Source organism: Hypanus sabinus, unplaced genomic scaffold (assembly GCF_030144855.1).
Source record: "Hypanus sabinus isolate sHypSab1 unplaced genomic scaffold, sHypSab1.hap1 scaffold_1582, whole genome shotgun sequence".
Lineage (NCBI taxonomy): Eukaryota > Metazoa > Chordata > Chondrichthyes > Myliobatiformes > Dasyatidae > Hypanus > Hypanus sabinus.
In genome coordinates, this window is record NW_026779661.1 from 31,072 (window position 1) to 38,528 (window position 7,457).

The window sequence follows — 7,457 nt, forward strand, 5'->3', positions numbered from 1 at the left end:
AAACGGTACTGCAGCATAAAAGCCAGGACCAACGGGCTCCAGGACAGCTCCTTCCACCAGAATATCTGACTGGATAATTCATGCTGGCACAACTGTATGTCTATGTTATATTGAGTATAGAGTTCTACATATATTTATTATAAATTACTATAAATTTGCGCATTGTACATTTAGACTGAGATATAACGTAAGGATTTTTGCTCCTTGTGTATGTGAAGAGTGTAACTAATAAAGTTGTCAATCTAATAAAGAATATTTAAATATCCTTTTTTATACCTCCATTTAAAAATGCTTGATTCATTGAAAATTTGGCATATTTTACGAAGTAGATGTGTTTGAATATAAACCAGTTAAAATGGACTCCAGGCATTTGCACACCTGGCCACTGCTCATTGCACAACTGAAAATACTCACAAGTTCTCGGGTTTAAACTTCACGAGATTGATACTTTCAACGCCGCACGATCAGAGCGTCTGAGGTGCCTATAAATATAATTCCATTCTCCTGTGGTTGGGGCACATCGCTTGGAGCCTTCCTTATCCATGCCCAGGAATTCTGGTAACCATGGCAGCCAAGGAAAATAGAACTGGAAACGTGTGAAACTTAAGCAGGGATCGTAAAGCTCACAACAATAAAACTCAAACGTTGAAGAGCTGACGCGATGGCCGCGTGGTTAAGGCGATGAATGGCTAATCCATTGTGTTTGCACGTGTGGGTTGGAATAACATTCTCGTCGCGACGGGTTTTTCTCGGGGATGAAATATTGAATCCAGAGCCTTCACCTTTTGTCACACAGAGTGCTTGGCTGGGAATCATGAATATCAACGCTTTTCTATTAAAGTTTGTTAATAAATTTGGCCATAATACCAGAAGATATAGATGCAGAATTCAGCCATTCCGTCCATTCCATCATGGCTGATATATTTTCTCTCAATGCCATTCTCCTGACTTCTCGCCGTCACCTTTGACACGCTTCGTAATCAAGAACCTGACAATCTCCGCTGAAAAATGGGATTGTGTTTAAAAGCCGAGAGGTAATGTTACCGCATTTTTGGACCCTGGTCTGACCCCACTTGGAGTACTGTACACAGTTCTGGTCACCACACTAAACGAAGGATGCTGAAACTATTGAAAGGGTGCAAAGGAGATTTACACGGATGTTGCCTGGATGGGAGAGCATGCCGTATGACAATAGGTTGAGTGAACTCGGCAATTTCTCCTTGGAGCGATGGAGCATGACAGGTGACCTGATAGAGGTGTATAAGAGGATGAGAGTCATTGATCATGTGGACAGTCAGAGGCTCTTTTCCAGAGCTGAAATGGCTAGCACGAGAGGGCACAGTTTTCAGGTGCTTGGGAGTAGGTACAGAGATGTCAGGTTTAGGGGGTTTTTTTCGCAGAGAGTGGTGATTACGTGGAATGGGTTGCCGGCGATGATGGTGGGGGCGGATATAAAAGGGTCTTTTAACAGCCTCCTGGACAGGTACATGAAGCTTAGAAAAATAGAGTGCTATATATAGCCACAGGTAATTTCTAAATTATACTCATGTTCGGCTCAGGTGTGTGGGCCGATGGGCCTGTATTATGCTGTAGGATTTCTAAGTTTCTGAAATATTACCAACTGAGTTGACTCCACAGATGTCCCCGCAATGAAATCCACATATCGATAGCCTTCTGGTGACACAACCTTTTCCTCATCCCTGTCCTAAAGGGCGTCCTAATATTCTGAGGTTGTGCTCTCTTGACTCTAAACTCATCCTTTCCATGTCCAGTCTACCTAGGCCTTTCAGTACTTGATAGTTTCCAAAGAAAACCCTAACTCCTTCCTCTAATCTCCAGCGAGTACAGAGACAGAGTCATAAAACCATCCTAGTACATTAAAGCTTTCGTTCCAGGATCATTCTTGTCACCGTCCTCTGGACTCTTTCCAATGCCAGGACATCAGTTCTTAGATAAGGGACACAGGCTGTTCATCTTGTTCCAGGCGCGGTCTGACCAATGCATTATACAGACTCAACATTACAGCCTCACTCTTGTACTCTGGTTCTCTCCAAATGAATGGTGACATTGCATTTGTCGTCCTTACTACCAACTCAGCCTGCATTTACCCTTTCGACAATCCTGCACAGGATCTCCCAATTGTCTTTGCATCTTCTATATTTGAATTTATATCCCATTTAGAATCTTGTCTACGCTTTCAACAAAGTGTACAGTCTGAACTCCTTATCCGCGGATTCCGCATGCGCGTATTCAACCAACCGTGAATCGAGAAAACCCGGAGGATCTTTCTCCAGCACTCCTTGTTTGAGCATGTACAGACTATTTTTTCTTGTCATTATTCCCTAAGCATTGCAGTATACCAACTATTTACATTGTATTAGGTATGAAAAGTAATCTAGAGATGATTTAAAAGTACAGGCTGTTTCTGGGTTATGAGGTCCGTTCTTGAGTCCGTTTTTAAAACGGATTTGAAGTCGGAACAGGCATGTCGGTTTATGTAGCGTCAGTTAGTCAAACGTTTGTCTTAGTATATAGTATATATTTTACCTTTCTATGCATATAGAACAAATAAGAAATGTTCTATTTTAAATTCATCAGTCCGTAGGACTTGATTCCAAAATGCATCAGGCTTGTGTAGATGTTCCTTTTGAAACGTCTGACGCTGAATTTTGTGGTGAGGACGCGGGAAAGGTTTTCTTCTGATATCTCTTCCATGACGGTTATATTTGTGCAGGTGTCGCTGCAGAGTAGAACAGTGCGCCACTACTCCAGAGGCTGCTACATCTTCCTGAAGGTCTCTTGTAGTCAGCCGGAGGTTTTGTTTTGCCTTTCCAGCAATCCTACGAGCAGTTCCCTCCGAAAGTTTTCTTGGTCTTCCAGACCGTTCCTGTTAACTGACATTTACTAATTACATTACGAACTGAGTAAACGGCTACCTGAAAACGCTTTGCTATCTTCTTCTAGCCTTCTCTTGTTTTGGGGCATCATTTATTTATTTTCTAAGCAGCTGTCAGGAGGAGCCCATGGTTGTTGATTGTTGAGGAGTCAGGGTATTTATGAAGCTTTGAAATGTGCATCCCCTGGCCTTTCCTAAACACGACTGTAAACACGCCATAGCCCTCACAAGCTCATAAAGGTCTGAGACATTGGTAAAGGTTATCTGAGATCTCAAATCTCTTGGGGTGCCCAAGCTTTTGCTTGGTGATCCTTTTATTTTCTTTCACTCTAAAATCGTACAAAACGAAAATAATACACTAATCTTGCTTAAAATGCAGAAAAAAAAGAATGTTTCATCTTTAACTTTATGACTTTTGGAGTTCAGTTCATCTTCTACTCACTGAACTATTCACAGTAGCAGAAACTTTGACCAGGGCTGCCCGAACATTTGCATGTCACTGTACAGGAGGCCGTGGGAAAGAGGCACAGGATCCGGACCGAAGAAGCACAAAACCTCAAATGTTGCCATGGAATTTTACATGCAAACTCGTGACTGCTGAGCAGGACAAATTACCACTGTCAATACACCATCCATCTGTTCATTAACGTCCAATGGCGAGGTTTTATTTTCGAACTGTACTCCATTGATATCCCAGTATACATTTTCAGTGATCACTTTTCAGTGGCATACATTTCAAACATTTTACATCACTGTGGGGATCCTGGAGTAAAGCATCATTACGTTGCCGAAATGTTAAATAATATAATTGTGGTCGGTTTGATTATAATGACCGTCCATAAGGTTTTAATAAGGTGATAGAGTTAAGAGTGTAACCTGGGAATATTGGGAGTTATTTCAGAGTAACTCTACACGGGCTGCGCGTTGAGTCAGGGGCAGAGCGTATTCCGAGATAAGTATTTATTCCTGATGTTCACGTTGCGGGAGAACCTCTACGGCCAGTTACTGACCCTTATGCAGGGGCGGAATATTTCGCCCATGTTTGAATTTTACATGGAATCACAACAACTTCGACATATTGAAAAGGACTGTGATCCCAACTATGTACCGATATGTGATCTCCCACCGTCACCTCGTCTCAAAACTAAACAGTACCCGGTTTTCCTGTTTTACATCACCGTCATTGTACAGGAAGGTTTTAACCATACTTTTCCACATTCCCGCAGAACCACGATGTCAGCGTTGTGATCAGTCCTTCCTCCTTCCTCCTTGGTCCTTTAACTGGACTGGAATGTGCGATACCAGTGGTAAGATATTTGGCTTCTGTCTGCGCTGCAATATCATCGGAAGATCGCAGATTCGAGACCTGAAAACTTTAGGTGCTGATGTTACCAACTGTTTCCACCGCGGCTTAAACTGTACGAAGCACCAATATTTGAGCAGTTGACGTGGGGTGGCTGTGGTGCTGCTCGCGACAGAGAAAACAAGGAGAAGCAGAGTGACTAAATGTGTGTGTGTGTGTGTGTGTGTGTGTATTTGAGTGTGCGTGTGTGTGAGAGAGGGAGAGATAGAGAGAGAGATGGGGTGAGGCAGACTGAAAAGGTGGAACCTAGAATACTGTGGTGGAGAATTTGAACAGCGAGTATGTATGGTGAGACTAGGAAAGCGTGGAAAACAGGGGGGAGGAAAAAGAAAGCGATTTCATATTTTAAAGTAGGTTTGAAATTTTGCAGCACACGGTTATTCTTCCCGATGTTTGTCTGGATGGGAACATTTGAGATGTGAGCTCCGTTGAAACCACAATGCATCCTCATGCGACAATACATGATAATAGGGTTGAAGGCTGATTCTCCCGTTACGCAGTGTTCGTTATCCACGAACTTCCTTAGGTTTAAATCCATTTATGTTCTCCTGTAGATTATATATAAGTTCTATTAATTCTTCTTTATTTAATTTATCTTTGCCAGGTTTGAAAAACAATGCGCTTTGCTAGAAAAGCGAATGTTCATTATATTTACACCTGGATGCTCATGACAATACACTTGAGCACAAAATGAAAAGTTGAGTCTCAAGTTCATTTGAAGCACTGAAGCCCAAACAATGTTTCTGCGCGGGATTGAACTGGGGACCTTTCGCGTGTGAAGCGAATGTGATAACCACTACACCACAGAAACCGTGCAAAGCGCTCAATGCTTTGCGCTCTTGAGCAATGACCCGAAGCACCCCCTCCCCGCCCTGCTCTGAAATGCAGCAATAAGAACAAAACATTGCCCTTTTTTCCTTCCCGTTTTCAGTAACACGTATTAAGTAGGTTAGGACTTTATTTGATTGAGCGTAGAAGAATGAAGGGAGACTTGATAGAGGTATCTAAAATTATGATGGGTATAGATAGAGTGAATGCAAGCAGGCTTTTTACACTGAGGCCAGTGGAGAAAAAAATCAGAGGACATCGGTTAAGGGCGACAGTTTAAAGGGAACATTGGGGGGGGGGGGGTTTCACACAAAGAGTGGTGGGAGTGTGGAATGAGCTGCCAGATGAAGTAGTAAATACAGGCTCACTTTTAACATTTAATTAAAACTTGGATAGGTACATGGATGCGAGGTCTATGGAGTGATATGGGCCAGGTGTAGGTCAGTGGGACAAGGCAGAAAAATGGTTCAGCACCGCCAAGAAGGGTCAAAAGACCTGTTTTAGTGCTGTGATGTTCGATGGTTCTCTGGTTATGCGCCATATACAGAGATATGCATTAACAACTTCCTGTGGGGTGTTGGTTAAGGCGCGACATGTGACAGTTAACTGAAATGTGTTGTATTAATAGGCAAGGAATTAAAACATCTTCTGTACTCTAGCTTCCAGTAGTCTCCACAGGGTGGCGCTCGGGCTCACGTGCTAAATTTAACAATGCTTTCAGCTTTCTTACCCTGTCTGCCTCGTCCGTTCTCTTCACCTCAGATTACAAATTAAATGAAGGAAGTGAGTGAACCACGTGCCGATACATTTATATACAACAGGACGCGTTACAAGCCAGGGTTACTTGTGAGATGATGCCAGCTGTATAGTAACGAATCACGGCTAATCATCCCACCGAGTCCGCACGGACACCAGACACACCGTCACACTGATATTTCATTAATGGTCACGGTCCAATCTGTTCCGTGGGATCGCAACCAGACCAAAACATCATCGGCCAATTAAACAACCTATTGTGAAGGAAAATTATTTTGGTAACAACAGCCTTCAGGAACGGAGCGGCATGTCGATCAGCTCTGAGGTCGCAGTACAGTGATCTTTCTCCAGCCGGAAGGACGTCAGCAGAAACGACGGAGCTGTCGTCTCTTTAACAGAGGCTTGCTGAACTCCGGATACGTGAGAATTGTTTTATAAATCGGTACAGGCGAATTCAGATTCATGCTGATAAAGGGGGAGAGAGATATCAGCATCTCCATACCATTTGTACCTATTGAGGCTACGATTAATATCTCTTTTTTTTCGCAGGTGCCTGAAACAATTCGCCGATGCAAGTAAATATTGAGTTTAATTGACAACACAACGAACCAAGATGAGGTGTAATTAGAGGGTTTCTGACGCATAGTTTTAGGAAAGGTAGAGATCTTTGCTTCAGCATTTGGTTAATTGAACTAAGAAGACAGGAATGTGGGGGACATTTCTGCCTTAATTCAGCAAAGGAACCATCTGCTCGGACACTTTCAACAACGGGAAGTGAGGCTGCGCGTGTTGAACTAAAGAACCAAACAGGCAGATTGTTTGTAGCCCTGCGAGCACATGCCTTTTAGTGAATGAGGGAGGATCTCTTGCAACGTTTGTAAACTTACACTCTCTTGCTCAGATCACACTCAAAGGTGCATCGATTCGCAGTTAAATACAAATAACAATCTCAGAAGCACATAAACAAATGTAACATTTTAGTGGAATGCTCAGCTTCAGAGACGCTTAGTCACTCGGGCACTGCAAGCATTAAAAATCACGAGTGCTCTAGGTGAGAGTCGAACTCACAGCCTCGGCATTTCTCCGCCGTGTACTGCCATATAAGTACCGCGCGCTAACCGATTGCGCCACCAGAGCCCAGTGCTGCAAAGGCGTGTTTTTACATAAGGAAAGAAAATTTAGGAAAAAATTACAGATATAGAGCCTAAAAACATACAGCACGTGAAAAGGCCGTTCGGCCACAATGTATTGCCATACTAGCTAAAAAGCAAATCAAAGGCACTCAAACTCTAATCCCTCCTTCCACACTGTCCATATCCCTCAACCTTCCTTACATCCATGTGCATATCGAGTCAGCAAATGTGCACATCAAATACCACCTATAAATTTGCTGATAATGCAAACATTGTTGGTCGAATCTCAGATGGAGTCGAGACAGCGAACGGGGGCGAGATATGTCAACTAGTTGAGTGGTGTCGCAGCGACAACCTTGCAATGAATGTCAGTAAGACGAAAGATCTCATTGTGTACTTCAGGAAGGAGAGAGATACCAATCCTCATAGAGGGATCAGAAGTGGAGAGAGGGAGCAGTTTTTCAGGTTCCTTGGTGTTAAG

General features: G+C 43.1%; 2 non-coding genes across 2 annotated transcripts; both read right to left on the reverse strand.

The window, feature by feature from the left end:
- Nucleotides 1-4,997: 4,997 nt before the first annotated feature.
- On the reverse strand, nt 4,998-5,070 carry trnav-cac (transfer RNA valine (anticodon CAC)). The gene has a single exon. It is a non-coding gene; the product is annotated as a tRNA-Val (tRNA).
- Nucleotides 5,071-6,886: 1,816 nt separating this feature from the next.
- trnai-uau (transfer RNA isoleucine (anticodon UAU)) lies at nt 6,887-6,980 on the reverse strand. Its single transcript has 2 exons — nt 6,943-6,980; nt 6,887-6,922 (listed from the first exon to the last, which is right to left on the reverse strand). It is a non-coding gene; the product is annotated as a tRNA-Ile (tRNA).
- Between the last annotated feature and the right edge of the window lie 477 nt (nt 6,981-7,457).